Genomic DNA, 19,416 nt, shown 5'->3' on the forward strand with positions numbered 1-19,416 from the left:
CTGAGAGAGATACATAGGAGAGACTACATATATCTACGTGAATCAAAATGCCAATTCAGTCCAGGGTATGTCATCATTAAGCCCTTCTCTATTGCTTCTGAGTTTGAAAACCCAGCGTTGTTCTTGTCTGAATAGGGTTGTTGCTGTCCAGTTGGGATTAGACTCAATCACGGTCCATAGTAGACTGTCAGGGGAGTGGTTCATTTCTAAGAAGTGAGATTGTAGTTTGGTTGTGGTTCTTTTGCAACGTATAGTGCTTTTGTGTTCTCCGATCCGTAGTTTCACTGGTCTAACTGTCATGCCTACGTATTTGGATCCGCATGGGCATGAAATCATGTAAACACAATTCTTCGAATTGCAGTTAGTATGTCGTCTCTGTTGCCAGGGTCTGGTAAGTCTTAAGTCTAATTCCTTAGATGATCTAGTTTGGGGACAAACCGAGCATGAGCCACATGGGTAATGCAAAACACATGGGTAATGGCCAATAACTGGTGGTAATGCCCATAGTGTCGGTTGTTGTTGAGTCGTGCTCTTGGGACGGGTATGTACAAGGATATCCCTTAGATTCTGTGTTCTTTTGTAGGCAAACAGAGGTGTAGGTCCGGGGTTGAAGTCGCCCATTTCGATAATTCTCCAATGTTTTTTAACAATTTTCTGGATCTTGTTAGAGTTAGGGGTGAATGAGGTTACACAGGTCAGAGTGTCGGTCTTGGTTTTTTCTTTAGTCTCTAAGAGGGCCTCTCTATGATTATTCTTGGCTCTTTTGCAGGCTTCTTTGATGATTGTTTTTGGGTATTGTCTGGCTTCAAGGTTCTTCGTGAGTATGTTAGCTTGGTCATCATACTCTCTAAGTGTGTTGCAATTTCTCCGAAGGCGAAGGAACTGACCCACAGGAAGATTGTCCCTTAAAGATTTTGGGTGATGACTGTGATAAAGGAGGAGACTATTTCTATCTGTAGGTTTTTTATAGTTGGTGGTCATCAAGGTGCCATCGTGGAGGGAGATGGATAAGTCCAGAAAGGGGATGGCTTCGCTTGATATGGTGCCTGTGAATTTAAGAAATGGATCAATGGTGTTGATCCAATCGAAAAAGGAGAGACATTCATCTTCTTCACCTTTCCAGAAGATGATAATATCATCGATGTACCGTCGTGATAGTAGGATCTTGGCTGTAAATGGATTGGTCATGTTGAGGATGTGTTCTTCATCAAAATTTGCCATGGAGAGGCAGGCCAGACTCGGCGCGAAGGTACTCTCCATGCCGGTACCTTGGACTTGATGGTAGAGTTTACTAATCCCTCTATGTGTATGTATTTATCTAGCGTATAGCGACATTTAAAGCGTTCATATTCACCCATTTGTTGTCATCTGGGGCAACAATACAAAGACATCACAAAAGCAACATATAGCATGCAGTATTCTATTTACTACATATACTATTGTTAGTATGCGTACGGATTTTAGTTGTAAAGGTTATTTGGCCATGCAAAATGCAAATCCCATGTGTAGTTCATATTTTAATAATGTTGATTAATTATTCATGCACACTCATTTAATAATATTACAGTTAATAGATTATAATTAGTATAATCATGCAGAATGGGGGGGTATACAAAATTTTGTACTACCCGCTCCATCACTGCAACAAAAAAAAAGAAATTAATCAAGTTACACAAGTCACATGTGAAACATTGCACACATGGAATGTCTTGTTATAAACAATATAAAGTTCTGCAAGCTGCAAAAGAATAAGTCGAAAAGCCAGTTATTTGGCCAGCTGGCATCTTATTCACTGGCGGAAGTTAGCCTTTCATTCAGCCAGGAAAGTATTTGCTGGCTGAAGTTAGTGTTATGTTGTGCATAAAGAAGGACCCGCATAGGTCACACAATAGTAGCGACAGACACGGGCACAGATTGGTATCTGTAATGATCTCTGGGGGGAGGCCACCCTCCCGCTCAGATGGTGTGCCTGGGCCCAGGCTGTGTGCCGCGAAATAACGACGCGCACACAGTATTGCAGTTTGGCGCTGACTGCTTGCGCAGCTCCACCCAGCTTTATGGACGCGCTCACGCCAGCCGGCGTGAGCGCAGGGGCGGTGATCGGCCGGCACGCGCCAGCGGTAAACGCTGGTGCGCTGACCGTCACATCCCATCTCAACTCAGTCCTTGACTGGATCTCAAAAGTCTTGTCGGGAAAAAATCCTTTAAGCAGTGCAAATCATTTAATCACCACATCTGCAACAAAAGGGAGTACAAAATTGTACATGCCAGGCTAGTTCATCTGGGAGAGTGATGTGCTATGAGAGAAGCACAAGTCAGTCTCAACTTACATACACTTCAAGTCTACTCTTATAATACTAATTTTGGCCTAGATCCATATTTAATACAATGTTCACAATAGAAAAAGCTTCCTGATTTTCCGTTATGTCCCACCCAGATTACATACATTTATTTCAAGAACAGCTCTTTCCTGTGTTCGTGACTTCTCACGCCAAATTTACAGTCTACAAAGGAAACATTCTTGCTGCTCTGAATTTCCTGTTAAATATTCTAGGCAGGACGTTCTCAGCCCGAATACAATGAAGAGGAAAAAACACTTAACCAGACCGCATTTAGACCTTTTTTGAAAGCAGGCTGTAGGTTATTTCCAGATACAATTGTGCAACTTTAACATGCACGTTTAAACAGCATTATACCGTTTTTCTGTCTTCACATAATATTTCACAGTTTGTGGGCAAGTGACAGGTAAAACTGAATAATTAGGTCCTAAATCTAAATTAGGGTTTTGATTCCTTTCATTCCCCTCTCTAGTCGATTCTTCGACTACTTCCTCACTACCCCTGTTCATTTCTTCCAATTCTATATTTTGCATCTCTTTATTTCTCATTATAGGGAACATATCTCCCACTTTAGCTGTAACCGTCTTGCAACATGCTAAGATAACCTGAAATACTAGGCACATCAATAGTAACAGAACTATTATAGGCAACAAGGCCTTAGACAACCCCGACATCCAGGACGGCACCCAATCAAACCAGCCAGTGAACCACTCATCTGGAGCACCCCCCTCTTTCTTCATCTGTGTATGCAAATTATGCAAAGTCAATATGGCCTGAGTTAGATTTCCTTCATCTTCATCATTTGCCGGTATGAAAGTGCAGCATACTGAATTAAGTTTTTTTACATACTCCTCCTTCGATTGCTGTCATTAATTCCAAAACATATCTGTTTTCCATCACCATAAGTCTGATTGAACGCAGCTCTTCTTTAATTGCATTAAATCCATCTTCAGTAGCATTTATTGTTCTACTGAGCTCCCACCGGGTGATCTGAACCCAGCGAGCAGTTGCTTTTGCTTGAAACATAGGTATCATACTTCCAAAAAATGTTTGGGCGTCATTGAACAACCTATACTCTTTGGGCACATCCTGCCACACTGAAATTCCAAAATACTCGGCCATCCTTTTTCTTCTGTGATGATGCAGCAAAGTTGATGCTTTACTCATGGAATGCAAATGCAAATCCTTTATTTCTTTTGCTGGTATTACCATAGCTGGAGTATGCAAAGTAACCAGAGAGCAGATTCCGCTCCAGTCGGGGGGTAATTGAGTGTATATTCGAGCTCCACACTGCCATAAAAAAACCATAAGGCTGGAGGTACCGCCCTGCATATCGGCATTGTAAATAGTTGAACTGCAATTGAGATTCCTCTCCCACTTTAACAATCCCATTTCCCTGAAAGCAAAGAGAAAATCTCATTAGTTTCACAGCCAGTTTAGGATGACGTTTAGTTCCAGTCCATGTATATCTCTGTATGTTTTTATCCCATACTTGCTGACGTGATGCTTTTATATCATCAAATCTCAAATTATGTTTTGTTTCTGTGCCATTCCATAAAGATATAGGTAGAAAGGAAAAACTAACACCTAGGGATTAATAATATATCTACGTTACGGTGACGAGAAAAATCAATTATCTCCTCCCTTGAGTTATTCCTGATGCTGGAAACGCGAGGGAGTTTGACGAGGAGAATTGGCATATTAAGAGGCGGAGTTTGCGGTCTTCAATTGTCCCTCAGGGTTCTCGTGTTATGAATTAAGGCTTTCACGGGTGAACAATTGAGGTCCTTTTCAAAAGTTATAAATCTACATTGAATGGAGGCTTGGAGAAGTACTTTACGAATATTTTTTCTAGACACCTCGACAGCACGGATTCTATGAGTGAAATTTGAAGAAATCATATATACTTGTACCCTAGTCCTGATGAGGCCTTAAGAGTTTTTTGGGCTGAAACGCGTCGACAACGACTTGGAAGACATTCAGTTAAATTACTAAATTTTGTTTGGATTCATGTCTAGCGGAGTACTTTTAAGAAAGTAGAGATCAGAATGAAAAAAGATCTCTAAAGTTCTCGATTAGGTTTGATCTTCACTAGAAAGGAATGCTGGAGCAGATTAATCCTTTAAGCATCCTGATTTAAATATAGGGTCACATAGATGTATATGTGTATTGATTTTTTGCAAGAAAAGAATGTAAATATTATAAATGTTTTTGTATATATGTCTAAAAGATTAATCTTTTTATATATGTTTGGTGAAATACAAAACAATAAACACACTTAGATGCAGATCTAAGGAAAGATATATTCATTGTTGGGTCGGATTTTCTATGTATGACTATTAAGAATAATGATAACATAGTTTACATTTGAGGATAGAATAACTCAAGGGAGGAGATAATTGATTTTTCTCGTCACCGTAACGTAGATATATTATTAATCCCTAGGTGTTAGTTTTTCCTTTCTACTTGTTTAAGTACCCAGATACCAAAGGGTTATTATGGGTTTCCCCCTTTTTTTCTAAAAGCATTCCATAAAGATATGGCCCTAAATGAAAACCTAGCTCCAGTAAACCATTTATTATTGGCAAATACTGATGCTTCAATACTTAATACTGGCCTGGCTACGAAATCTGGGGGCAGTGGTTTGGCAGAATAATTATTACAGGTGGATGGTGGATTAGATCTCCCTAGAATACCTCGTTCCAATACTGCTTCCTCCCAATTTGCATAACTATATTTCTGCCCTGCTCCCTTCATTCTGGATATCTCTTTCATTATCTCTGTATTATCTGCCAAATTTGCAAAATTTCAGGGGTGGCATCAAATCTGGTTGTATTAACTCTGGCAGTCATAGGACTAACATGTGTTGGCTGTAACTGTGCTTTAATCCTTCACAAGAAAAGATGCAATAAACACTTTGTCATCTTAACAGGCACTTCTTTAGGATACACTAAAGATGGTGTTTCTGTGGCATGGGGAATAAGAGAACATACATAACAACTATCATTTAGTATATTGGTACCTATATTATGCATGCGTTTGTACCACAAATTATCAAGTAGAGAATCATGCAGAAGATGTATATCTGTTTCATTGAAAACAGCTCTACGAAAGCGTAATACTTCTTCCCTATGGGTGGGATCTTTTGCATCTACATAACACAATACAATAGCAAATTATCAGAGTAATAATCATAACCACTGAACTCATTATTATACTATGAAAAATATCATTTAACCGTCTCTTCATTGTATAATATATTTATGTGTAAGTCTTGCGAATTTCTGCTGCCAGGGGTGGATAGGGTACCATTCCCCCCAGAGGCTGCGGAGTACAAGTTCCTTAGCTTGAACTGTCGGTCCCTCGTGAAACATCATGCGGAGGTGTTCGACCTGTTAATAGACGAGGCCCCAGATGCCTTATTTTTAACAGAGACTTGGCCTACGCAGGACTCGGTGGCAGGGGCCCTGGTTGGCCCTTCCCCAGGGATATGTGCTGAAGACAGTCAATAGAGAGGGGGGGCGGGTGGTGGCAATGCAATGATCATTAAAGATGCTTATAAGTGTAGTTTTAGTAAAGAGAACACTTGCGGAATGTGAAAGTGCAGTGTTCAAAGTTATGTTGAGTCCTAACTTCACTATGTCCGGCCTTTAAGTCTATCGGCCTCCGGGCCCCGCAATCGGTTTTAGGGAGGATTTTCTGAGTAAAGTCGCACTATATGCGGGTAGGGCTTCAAATTTTACTATCTTGGGGGATCTTAACCTTCATTTTGAGATGCATGAGAAAGCGGAGATTTCAAACATGCTGGGAGATTTGGAGGCCTTTCAGTTAGTGCAATGCGTCCTTGAGAGTACGCACGTGGCAGGACACTTATTGGACCCTATATTTTCCAATCTATGCCCTTTACAGGTCTTCCCTCCGGCTCCCTAGGCCTGGACGGATCACTTCCTGGTCTCTTTTGTGCTGCGATTGCAGGGGAAAGCTGTTCCCTCACTTTCTGCCCCTGTGCTGAAACGTCCTTGGCACAAACTAGACCTTTGTCAACTATCTGCTTGTCTGGCCAACCATAGGCCTCTGCTGCCCCCAGACATGGATTCAGCAATTTCTTGTTTCCATGACTGGGTTGTATTGGGTCTAGATACTTGTATCCCGGCCCGTTTGGGAGCAAGGAGTAGACGGGCCTCCAACCCGTGGTTTGACACATTACTTAGGGCAGCCAAAAAGGGATGTAAGCAGCTCGAACAAGTCTGGAGACGCTCTTATGACGTCGCAGCTAAGTCAGAATATCGGGCTGCCATTAAGCAGTATCATCGACTTATCCGGAAGTCTCGAGCTGAGTACGTGGCTAAAAAAATCGTGGCTAGTACTAATCGATATTCGCCTTGCTCAAAGGTATGAAAAGCGCAGGCTCAGTGGTATCTTTCCCGATTGTCTCTAACCAACAGTGTAGTGAGCTGGCGCGTTACTTCTTGAACAAGGTTGAGCAGATCTATTCTAAGCCGCAGACGGCAGATTTGCATGCTGGGAGGGAGGTTCTGAATATTCCTGGCCCTATGGCGGTAATAGTCTGGCATCCTTTCCATCTTTATCATCCAACGAATTTGACGCACTCTGCCTGAAAATCAAGTCAGGTTCCCCGACAGATCCTTTGACCCCTGCCTTGTTCCGTCAACTTCGCTCTGTGATTGCCCCCTGGAATTTGGATTTGGTGAACTTGTCAATGTCTTCTGCAGTGGTTCCTAAGGTATGGAAACATGCCAAAGTCATCCCACTGCTTAAGAAATCCTCCCTGGATCCCGTGGAACCAGGCAATTACCGGCCAATCTCTCAGCTGCCTTTCTTGGCAAAGGTGGCGGAATCTCATATTAACTCTGTTCTTTCTGAGTATATTGAGCAGAACTCCATTCTGGATCTCTCTCAACATGGCTTCCGAGGGCGTCATGGGACAGACTGCACTGCTGGCGGTAACGGAGGCTATTAGGGATAGCTTGGACAGGGGTGACTCAGTGGCTCTGGTCCTTTTAGATCTAAGTGCCGCCTTCAACACCATTTCACATGCAAATTTACTAACTCGTTTGCAGGAAATTGGTGTTGAGGGTGTGGCTTTGGGCTGGTTCCGCTCCTTCTTAGAGGGAAGGTCCTTCCAAGTGTCTGTGCCTCCGTTCCACTCTCAGGAGTTTGCTCTGCATCAGGGAGTACCACAGGGCTCAGTTCTGAGCCCGCTTCTGTTCAACATCTATGTTTGCCCCCTGGCTGCGGTAGCAAAAAATAGAGGGCTTGCGCTGGTGTCATATGCGGATGACACCCAACTGCTGATCTCCTTCTCTAAGAATTGTAATGGCAATCTGGAGAAATTCAAGGAGGATCTCTCAGCAGTGGCGGATTGGATGGCGGCCAATTACTTGCAGCTTAATGCCAGCAAATCAGAGATCTTACTGTTCGGGAAGGACCGTGAACTATGGTCCAAACAGTGCTGGCCTGAGCGTCTTAAACCTGCGCCCTTTCCCAAGAAGGTTGTGAAGAATTTAGGGATATGGTTTGATCAGGGTCTGACGTTTGAAGCTCAATCTAAAACAGTGGCTGGGGTGTGTTTTGGACTCTTACGGGGTTTAAGACCCGTGTTAGGCTTCTTCCCCCCTAAAGTGCGACAAACCATAGTCCAGGCCTTAATTCTGTCCAGGCTAGACTATGGAAATGTCCTTTACTTAGGCGCTAATAAGGCCAGTATTAAGCGTCTACAGAGGGTCCAGAATGCTGCTGCGCGGCTGTTGGTAGCACTCCCAAAGTCCAGCTCAGTGGCCTTTCTGCTCCCTAGGCTGCATTGGCTGCCTGTAGAAAAACGCATACAGTTTAAGGCATTATGTGTGGCGCACAAAATCTTGTCCTGTCAGGCCCCTGTGGGCTTGTCCAATTTACCCACACTGTATGCTCCACAACGCCTACTGAGATCGACTGGTTGTGCCCAGGTCTGTACCCCCGCGTTTTCAAAGCTAGAGCAGGCGGCCGTTCCTTTCGGCGGCCAAACTCTGGAACTCACTGCCTGTGTCTATCAGAGTAATTCAGAAGCACTTGGCCTTTCGCAAAGCCATAAAAACCTGGCTCTTCTCTGGCTCTGTTAAATCATCATCTGCTTAGCATATACCTTGCTTCTGTCACCGGGATCCTGGTCTTGGGTGGGGTCGCGCTGGGACGCCCCGTTGCTGGGGCAGCCATGCGCGTTACAAATCAGACTAATAATAATAATAATTTGTTCTTGGACCATTGCCTCCTCCCCTCTCTGTAGGAGTGAGGCCAAAAACTGAATAATGTCCGTTACATGCACCCAGTTCCGCATCCCCTCCACTTTGACTGCTTTTGGTGTGCTCTGTGTTACTTGGTAGGGGCCTAGAAACTTGGGGTCCTTCCATGTTCTCACAAAGCTGCGCACAAAGACCCAGGAACCAATGCTGATGGCTGTAGACAAGGGCAGGGGTGGTGCAGTACTGTCGGCCTGTTGCAGCTGAACCTGTTTAGAATAAATCTGTACAGCTTTTGTTAAGGCAGACATGTATGCATTCATTTCTTGCCAAACACTTTCTGATGCAGACTTAGTATCAGAATGAATCATTTGATTTTGTTTAAAGGAAAAATTAGAATGCTTACCTGTTACGACTTGGTGCGGGGTCAAATGATGAACCTTTGAAGTGGCATTTCTCAATGCATACAGAGGGCAGTAAAGCCAATTCTTTTTCAGTGTCTCACAAATTGTTGACACTTTGCTTTTCAATAAGCCATTCATCCTCTGAACAATTCCCTTACTCTCTGGGTGGTAAACTGAGGTAAACTGGTGTTCCTCTCCTAATAGTGCAGTAATTTGCTGAAATACTTTGTTAGCAAAGTGTTTGCCATTATCGCTGCATATTGCCGCTGGAACCCCCCACCTAGGTATGACCTCTCTCACCATGAATTTGGCTGCCTGGTGAGCATCACACCTGGAGCATGGTCCTGCTTCAATCCATCGCGAAAAATGGACACACCACTACTAACAAATACCTATACCCATTACATTTTTGTATCATATCTACAAAGTCTATGTGTAACTCTATGAAAGGACCTAACGGTCTTGGAATGGAGGATGAAGGCATTTTTGGTGCCCTCTTATTAGAGTACTGATAACACACATGACATAAAGCTAGAAATACATCAACTAATGGTCCTAGATTAGGGATAAACCAGCTTTTATTTATTTTTTTGTAATTTTTTTTATTGTTTTCAGACAACAGAACATAAACAAGTCACACAAGACAGGTTTCTTTCATGCAATGAATCTAGGGTGGCGCAGCACCGGAAACTTATGAAGACAGCCCAGAGACCAAGCTAGTAGCCCGAGCCGGCCTGCATCCTATGTTACGTCCGCACTTTCCAGGCCGGATAGGCGGGTCCGCGACGGCTCAACTATATATCCTCGGTATGCGTTCCAAAGCGACCACACCTCCTCCCATTTCCTGGGACACCCTCGTGCCATGTATACCGTCTTTTCCTGTAGCATACACCAGTCCATATCGTTCTGCCAGTCCCCCAATTTCGGCAGGGTCGATGCTCCCCATAGACGGGCGACCAGCTTTTATTTAATTTATCCATCATTACTCTTTTAGAATTGTGTGTTGGTAAAGGAAGTTGTCGAAGGGCTGTTATAAGTAGTTACTGAGGCATTATAACTTTACCTGAAGTTGCTGATCTATAAAGAAGATCTGAAAATCCAGTCACTCCCCCCCCCTTGATTTCCAGGGATCTTTCTCATGTTGTGGTGCTGCATTTTGAATGTCTAATAATGCCTCTGTAGAAATATTCTCATAGTGTTGTATCTCAACCTCATCATCTGCATCTAAAGTGTGCATACTGCATGTTTTCATTGCATATAAACTAGCTTCCTTTGCTGCTGTATCAGCAGCTTCATTTCCCTTAGACACCAAATCTGTTCCTTTTGTGTGTACCTGGCACTTAACCACTGCTACTTGACATTGTATTTGCAATGCAGCAATAAGGTCAGCTAAAAGATGTTGGTGCGCTACTGGTGTCCCATTAGATTTAAGAAACATATGCTGAGTCAGTGTATATTGTTACTGGCTGACCCTGACAAGCCTGTAGGGCCGTTATCAATGCTTTTAATTCAGCCACTTGGGCTAGGTATAATCAGTTGGTGTACCAATAGCCTCAACAACAGCTGCACCTGTATGTCTTTTATCTGTCTCCTGGTCTATCCATGAGGAACCATCAATAAACAATTGTCGACCATCAGACAAGGGGTCCTCATGTGCCAGGTGATCGTCCTCCTCCAATGTTGCACTATAGTCATGATCAGTGGGCTCTAGTGGGTGCACTAAAAAAGTTGTAGGATTGACTGAGTGAACTTGCTCAATACAGATAGAAGGGTTTGGCAGTATTACTTCATAACCTGTTGCTCTTTGGGTGGTCAGTGTACTTTTACTTTTCTGCAGCACAGCGAATGGAGAGTGCTCAACATATAATGTTACAGGGTATTCTGCTGTAATAGTACTACTCTTTTCTACTGCAAAAGCTGCTGCTGCAAGCACTCGCTCACAAGGAAAGTGACCTTTCATTACTGGATCTAATAGTCCAGTAAAATAGGCGACGGGTTTGTGACCCATCGGGTATTTTTGAGCAAGGACTGATATCATGGAATCCTCTGTGGCAGCAGAAAACAGAAAAAATCTCTTTGTATAATCTGGATTTTCTAGCACTGGGGCTGAAGCAATTGCTTCTTTCAATGTCTAAAATGCACTTACACTGTCATCACTCCACTGTATGCATGTGTTTTCATTTTTAGCTTGCTTCATTGCATATAATAGTGGTTGTATGATGGTAGCACAATCAAATACCCACTAATGTACAAAATTACAAAGGCCTAGAAATTTCTGCATGTCTTTTACTGTCCTGGGCTGAGGCTGATCACGTATAGTTTGTATTCTAGAACCTGCTATCTTTTTGCCTTCTGCAGACAACACTTGGCCCAAATACAGCGCTTCTTTTTGCACAGACTGTAATTTTTTCCTGTCCACTTTGTATCCCTTAGTAGCAAGTAGCGTTAGGAGATTTACAGTGTCCAAAACACATTCAGATTCTGTTTTACTACATATTAGTAAATCATTTACATATTGCAAGACTGTACTGTCTGACTGGAAATTTAACAAATCATCTCTCAATACTCTATTAAACACAGATGGAGACTCACAATAGCCTTGTGGGAGTCTAGAGTACTGGATTTGTTCACCATCAAAACTGAAGGCTGTCAAATAATGACTGTCAGGATGTAAAGGTATGCTAAAAAAAGCATTCTTTAAATCCACCACAGAAAACCATTTGCTGTCACTTGGTATATTAGTCAATATCACAGATGTGTCTGGCACTATGGGGTACTCTGCTAATACTATGGCATTAAGGGGGCAAACATCCTGAACTATCCTCTAAGTATTACCTGTAGATTTTTTTACAGGATAAATTGCGGTGTTACAAGGTGATGGACAGGAATACAGGACTCTCTGATCCTTCAGTCTTTGTATTGTCCCTCTAATACCTTCTTTTGCTTCTTCTTTAGACAGTGGATACTGTTTTACACGTGGCAATTGTGCACCTGGCTTCAACTTTATCTTAAATGGTTCTGCAGATAGTATCAGTCCTACCTCATCTGGAGCTGATGTCCAGAGACAAGGCGGGACAGCTGCAAGTGCTTCAATATCATTAGAGAGGGATGGCACAACTGGTAACGTGGCCTGTGCATGGTAAACACACACTGACAAGGGTGCAGTGTGTGTATAAACTATCTCAGTCCTGGTGGGATCGCCTGAAAAGAGTTCTGAATCAGAAATGTCCCGTGGTCTCAAACCAGGCATAAGAAAAATCAGCACCTTCCAAATTCCTCCATCATTATCTGATGCCACCAGAGCACCCCACCTACTGGATATTTCCATGCACTCAAGATAAAGGGTATTCACCTGTCCCAGTTCATCACCACCAGCTTGACTCCTGAAAATTAGTCTTGGTGGCAATTCCATCCATCTCCCTAAAAGTATTTCCTCTGTCTTCAGAACCGTAAGTACTGCATCTGCTAGCAATTTATAACGCACTGGCTCTGCCCTTCCAACCACATTTCCCTCTGGTATTCTTAGGAGATGTATCCCACATTTCACTTGCCCTGGTATTTCACATGTCATGGACCCATCAGAGGAAAACCTTATTGTCATGTTTAATTTAGACATGATATCCCTTCCTAATAAATTTGCTGGTGAATTTGGCAAATAAAGGAGACGCTCCTGCGTTCGCACTCCTGCCACCTCTATGGGCACGTGTGTTGTGTATGGAATGCGCTGTACTTCACCAGAGAAGTCCTGTGTATCCATGGTGGCAGAGGAGAATGGAACATTTCCTTCTGAGAGGCAAGATTTTGTTGCCCCTGTATCAACCAAAAAAGCATACCTCCTTCCCATTATAATCATTTCTACCATTGGTTCTTCCTCTGGGTCTAGAGTCCTAGCTACCACAGTACTATTGGGATTCCCGGGTGCGTCCCATCAGGCTGTATGATAAAAGGGGTTTCCGCCTTGAACAATCACTCACCCTTGTCCTTGACTTCCTGTGCTCACCAGTACAGTAGTCTGCACCTGATGCTGGCCTCCTGCCTGCACAACAGGTGCTGGTGCCCCTTGAACAGGTACATTAGCAAATTGCTGTTGTGGCATATAAACCTGTGGTAGTGGAGTTATTTGTCGTTGAGGATAGGGGGCATACTGATAAGGACCATATTGAGGCGCTGGCCCTGACGAGTTCACATTTTGTCTTCCCATTCCTCTCCCCATTCCTATCACTCCCTGCGCTTCATCACTCTTCTTAAAGCGGCATTCAGCAATAAAATGTCCAATATTACTGCAGTAATGGCATTTAAAATGCCTTCTTCCTGGCATGTGTCTCCCCTCTCTTTGACCCCTTCCTTGCTCCCTGTTTGAAACAGGAACCTGCACAGTCATTTCTTTTCCTGTCTTTTCCTTCTCATTTTTCAGTATTTTTTGTGTCACCAGTTTGGCTTGGGCTCTGTCACTTTGGTCTTTATTTCTCCTCTCCTTTTCTTCCTTTTTTCTACAAAAATGTATAATATGTGCTTGTATTTCTGCCCAGGGTTTAACATCTTAGGCCACAACCTGATCTAAATGGTCTTGTAGGTCTCCTGGTAGCCCCTGTTTTAAAACATTGTAGAATAATCTACAACTACCTCCCATGTCTACACGTCCTACATCTGTTTCCCACTTTTTCTTCATCATTGTTATGTAGTCTGCACAAGAATGTCCTGGAGACATAGTTTGTGTCATCAATGTCCCAATATCTGGTCGGTCTGGATACCTATTCCTTAATTCAGTCCACACTCTAGAGCGCACTATTCCAAAAGCAGACCCATCATGTTTTCCTTTAGTAATAGTTTCTCCTTGTATCCCTGCACTTCTCATTATACTATCCACCTCATCCCCTACTATGGAGCTCAAAAGGCTCTTTACATCCCAAGAGCTAAAGGTATCCCTGCTGTTGCATTTTCAAATGCGTTTATCCATTTCCCTGCTCCTTCATGTAATGGAGGCAGGCCTTTTTTAGATTCTCTTTATCCATGTGTTGCCATGGAACATAGATAGGCTGTGCTCCCTGTGTCTTATACACCAGTGGCATCTGCATTAAAGCGGTATTCCTGTCACCATGTCCCTCATAAGGTGTCTCGGACCTTAAAGCATATTTCTTCCACACACACAGACTTTGTTGCATGTAATCATAATCCCACTCTGAGTCCCCATAACCTTGAAAAATACAAAAATCAGCTATATTTATCAATTCGGGGTCAAAGGATCCTACTCTTGGCCACACTTTCATATGTGGCACCATACCTGCTGTCCATCCTGCAAGGTTATTAGTAAATGGGACAACATTATACCAACTATTTACTCCCTTTGCTACTATTTCATTGGGTGTCAAGTCACTGTTTCCTTTCCTTTCTTTTCTCTGTATAAAACTTGTCATTCCCTGCATATTATGTACATGAAGGGATCCTACTTCAGCCAGAGGGGAACTTTGTCCTAACTCTATCATACCCTCTGCTCGAAATGGATGCCCATACCTTGTTGTACTACTGTGAAACACCTGCTCTCCTCTCAATTGTTCTCTAAGGGCACTTTGTTCCTCTATCTTCTACTATTTATTTCAGCATTTCTGCTCTCAGCCTCTTGCCACAATTCCATGTGTTCTCGGTCAAGAACCCTTCTAATTTCACTATCCACTGAGTTTATTTCTACCTCATCCTTTCCTGTCACATTCATGATTTCTAGATCATATCCTATGTCCCTTACATCTGGCTCATGTCACGATAACCCTTATCCTCTTCCTGATATATTTTTGATCGTGCCCTTAAATCAAACTTCACCTGTGGGGTGCTAGTATAATATCCATTTCCCTCACTTGAGTTTTGAGGAGCTAACCCATTCTAATATGTCTTTTGACTTTTGTTCCGGCAATTTTCCATTGTTGTTTTGTCTTAATTTTACTGAAATGTCTCCTGTTAAGGACACAGTTCCCTCATATACTTTTTCAGGTTTAAGAGGATCTTTATTAATTGTTTGAGCAAGATCAACCTCTCCCATTTTTAATAAGTCATCAACCTTTGGTGTAACTTTGTTTATGTCAGTCAAGGGTATTAATATCGGATCTTTATAGCCTAAAGCTGGAACATCAGTGTCCACTGAGTCTATTGAGGTAGTGGATTCCTTATCTTCCACCAACAATGATGGATACATACCCTGACGGCAAAAGGGCTCTTTAATTATCTCAGAATATGTCGAAGGTGGTGCTGTGGCTTCTACATGGGAATCCTGACTGAATATCTTCCACATATCCAATGATGCTAATATTTTTGTTCTCTTATCTCCTTTATATGCTCCTAAAATATATGATATTACATGGGCTATAACTGTACTATCAAAAGAGCCAGCAGGTGGCCATGGAACCAGGGAAGTCTTTGTGCCTTCTGCCCATTCTTGACAATGTCTTTTTATTCTATCAGAGTCTCCTGGAAATGTGGAAATCATATGGCCTAAAGGAGTCCCTTTCTCTCCCTGCCTCCCCTGTGAAGATTTCTTAAAGAAAGGCATGACCTCACAATTTTCCTTTTAATCTACCCAAAAAACTTTAGTATTCTTAAAGGCTCCTGTCCTAATGTAGTTAACACTAAAAAAAAACAGTTGGTACCTCTGATAATGCAAGAGAACTCATAATCTTTTACACATGATATAACAATCACAAATCTACATTATATATATATATATTTTGTTAAGAAAAACAACTCGCCTAACATATTAATACAAAATGTTAACTTTTTCTCTTTCTCTGACGTTTTCCTAATTCAAACTGTCAGGATTAAACTTCTTATATAATTCCTATTTCTCTAATAATTCCCCAAGGGAAAGAAAAACAGTCTGCCAAGTTTAGCTAAATAAACATCTATTTCTCTGACGATTCCTAAACAAAAGGTCTGTTAGGATCAACAAAACACATTTAATTCTCTGTCTTCCTCTCTGACGATTCCTAAACAAAGGTCTACCAGGATTAACTAAATACACATCTCCGTTTGTTACAGTTGTGGATCAATACACAAGGATTCGACGATCACCCTTTTTTCCTACCTTATCTGGCCGCTGCAGACATCCCCCAGACAGGTACACCTGTCGTCTAAAAAACAGATCTTTCGTTTCAACGGGCGTCTGTCATCCTCCTCAAATTGTGCACAACTTAATTAGTTGTCCGAAGGGGCTCCAAAAGGGGAACCTCTCCAGCTGAAGACCGGAGCAAAGGGGATCTCATGGCTCGCTCGCCACGATGTCGGGAAAAAATCCTTTAAGCAGGGCAAATCATTTAATCACCACATCTGCAACAAAAGGGAGTACAAAAAGGTTTATTGTACATGCCAGGCTAGTTCAGCTGGGAGAGTGATGTGCTATGAGAGAAGCACAAGTCAGTGTCAACTTACATACACTTCAAGTCTACTCTTATAATACTAATTTTGGCCTAGATCCATATTTAATACAATGTTCACAATAGAAAAAGCTTCCTGATTTTCCGTTATGTCCCACCCAGATTACATACATTTATTTCAAGAACAGCTCTTTCCTGTGTTCGTGACTTCTCAAGCCAAATTTACAGACTACAAAGGAAACATTCTTGCTGCTCTGAATTTCCTGTTAACTATTCTAGGCAGGACATTCTCAGCCCGAATACAATGAAGAGGAAAAAACACTTAAACCAGACCGCATTTAGACCTTTTTTGAAAGCAGGTTGTAGGTTATTTCCAGATATAATTGTGCAACTTTAACATGCACGTTTAAACAGCATTATACCGTTTTTCTGTTGTTACATAATATTTCACAGTTTGTGGGCAAGTGACAGGTAAAACTGAATACTTAGGTCCTAAATCTAAATTAGGGTTTTGTTAGGGTTTTGATTCCTTTCAGTCTGATGGTTCCCTTACTGGATAGGCAAAGTCTCTCAGGTGAGTGCTCGGAAGAGGATTCTCTCTTAGGGCGTACCTGGAGGGGCCCCGGCCGGTGCTGGGTTCTGGAGGCAGACTGGGGGTTCACCGGCAGCCTATGGACTGGCCGGCGACGGGGTCACCCCTGGATGGTGGTCGTCCGCTTCTTGTGGCTCCCCTTGGCTGGCCTCAGTCTCCTCAGCGTGATCCGCGACGGCAGCGGGAGACTTGGGCATGTCCACTTGTTTGAACCACGAGATGTTGCTGGTCACTGTTTCTCCCCCTTTTTCGACAGTCACCATGGTTCCTTGTTTATCGATCACTGTCCAGTACCCCTGCTCGTACCAAGTCCGGAATTTTCCCCCGGGTCTCCGGTCTTTCATGATGACCATGTCTCCTTGCTGTAGCTGGCGGAATACTGCTCTCTGGGCCTGGCTGGCGGTGTTATTGCGCTTCTCTCTCCTCCTGAGGTCACCTTCTTCATCAAATGGGGGAAGAGACCACCCCGGAGCAGTGGGGAGACCATCTCGGCGGGTGCCGTTGAGTGTTGAACAGTGTGGTGTGCTCCGATACTTTCGCAGGAACTTCTGCATTTCTTGTTCTGGGTCGCTTTGCTCTACCACGGCAATGCGGATGGTCTTGTTTATCGTTCTCATGAGACGTTCAATCTCCCCATTGGCTTGGGGCCATTGTGGAGTGATACACCGGATGCCATGGTGGTGTTTGAACTTGCGGAATTCGTGCCCTTGGAACGGGGGCCCATTGTCGCTGTGAAGTTCATCCGGACATCCGAACATACCAAAGATCTTCTCTAGGGCAGGACCAACATGCAGGAAGGCTGTAGACTGCACAACTTCTACAACTGGATATTTTGAGTAGCTATCGATGAGGGCTAGCGTGACACGTCCGTCAGGGAAACTTCCAAAGTCCACGCTCACCTTTTCCCATGGGGTTTGGCCATGTTCTTTTGTGAGGATGAGTGCTGGTCCCTCGGGCCTGCTCGTTAGTTGGCATGATGGGCACTTCCGGACGGTCTCTTCTACTCGGGCATCCATCCCCGGGAACCAGACCTTTTCCCTCATGTGGGCCTTCATCTTTTCCACTACTTGGTGCCCGCCGTGGGCGAGTTGCGTTGCCCTAGCTACAGGGATGCCGGGATGGCGATGCGGGGTCCCCTGAGGAGAATGCCCCCTTGGGTGAGGCCTAGTTCGTTCCGGACTCTCCACATATGCATCAGGTTTTCCTTCTCTGGGCTCGACCATGTATTTGCAGACTGTAGGAATTGACGCCACAGCCCTCCTTGGATAGTGTCCCGAACCTTGATCATGACTGGGTCTTGCCCGGCTGCGGTGGCTACTTCTTCGAGCGTCAGAGCACAGGGGCATGTTAGTGCCGCGATCATGTCCAGGTGTGCCTCAGTGTCCTCACTGCTGGGTTCTTCACTGCCTTCTCTGGTCGTGTCTGGGTGTCGTGCAAGGAAGTCGTCCGGGTTCTTGGCGCCGGGCCGGTAGATCACATCCATGTTGTAGTGCTGGAGCCTGATGGCCCACCTTTCAATGCGTGGCGGCGGGTGAGGCACTGATCCTTTGAATAGCGGCACCAGCGGTTGGTGATCCGTGACTACAGTGAACGGGTGCCCGCATATGTACAAGTGGAAGTGTCTGCAGCCCCAACGGATGGCTAGGGGTACTCTCTCGATTTGAGAGTATCACTTCTCTGTCGGGGATAGTGCTTTGCTGGCATACGCTAGGGCGGCCCATCGTCGGGGCTCCTGTTCTTGTGTGAGGACGGCCCCTAGGCCCACGAGGCTAGCGTCTACAAGTTTGTCTGTCTTATTCACAGTGTCAAAGTACACCAGCGTGGTGTGGTCGAGTAGGGCCTTCTTGACAGCCTGGAACACCGTCTCTTCGGCTGGACCCCACTGCCACATGGCGTCTACCCTGGTGAGATTTCAGAGGGGCTCTGCAAGGGTGGTTAGGTCCGGAATAAAGCGGCCAAAGTACGTGGCCATTCCCAGGAAGCTGCGTACCTCTGCCATGTGGGGCAGCCGCGGTCTTGATGGCCTGGGATTTCCATGGACCGACCTGTATGCCTTCTTGGGTAAATGTGTAGCCGAAGAATTCTTTTGTTGGAACAGCAGGCACTTCTCTTTGTGTAGAGGGACTCTGTGGTCCAGGAGTCTCTTCAGCGTGGCTCTCACATGCCGGTAGTGTTCTTCTGCTCTCTTTGAGTGAATGAGGATGTCATCACTCATGTTTAGGACGCCAGGTAGTCCGACCAGGATTTCTTTGACGGCATTCTGGAATATTTCTGCGGCAGAGGATATGCCGAAATTCAGCCGTTTAGATCACCGAAGGCCTAGGTGCGTGCTGAAAGTTGTTATGTATCAACTGTCTTTGGCAAGGGCTAGTTGGTGATAGCCCGCATTCAGATCCAGCTTCGAAAACCATCTGGTCCCATTCAGATCAGCCACGATATCATCCATAGTCGGCGTTATGTGGCTTTTGCACCGAAAGGCCTTGTTGG

General features: G+C 44.0%; 1 pseudogene across 1 annotated transcript; it reads right to left on the bottom strand.

The window, feature by feature from the left end:
• Positions 1-1,364: 1,364 nt before the first annotated feature.
• Positions 1,365-15,259, bottom strand: LOC146829395 (syncytin-A-like; annotated as a pseudogene). The gene is made up of 3 exons (XR_014961799.1): positions 14,829-15,259; positions 3,006-3,735; positions 1,365-1,368 (listed from the first exon to the last, which is right to left on the bottom strand). The product of XR_014961799.1 is annotated as a syncytin-A-like (transcript).
• Positions 15,260-19,416: the final 4,157 nt, after the last annotated feature.

The sequence above is a fragment of the Triturus cristatus genome, chromosome 5_2 (genome assembly GCF_964204655.1).
Source record: "Triturus cristatus chromosome 5_2, aTriCri1.1, whole genome shotgun sequence".
Lineage (NCBI taxonomy): Eukaryota > Metazoa > Chordata > Amphibia > Caudata > Salamandridae > Triturus > Triturus cristatus.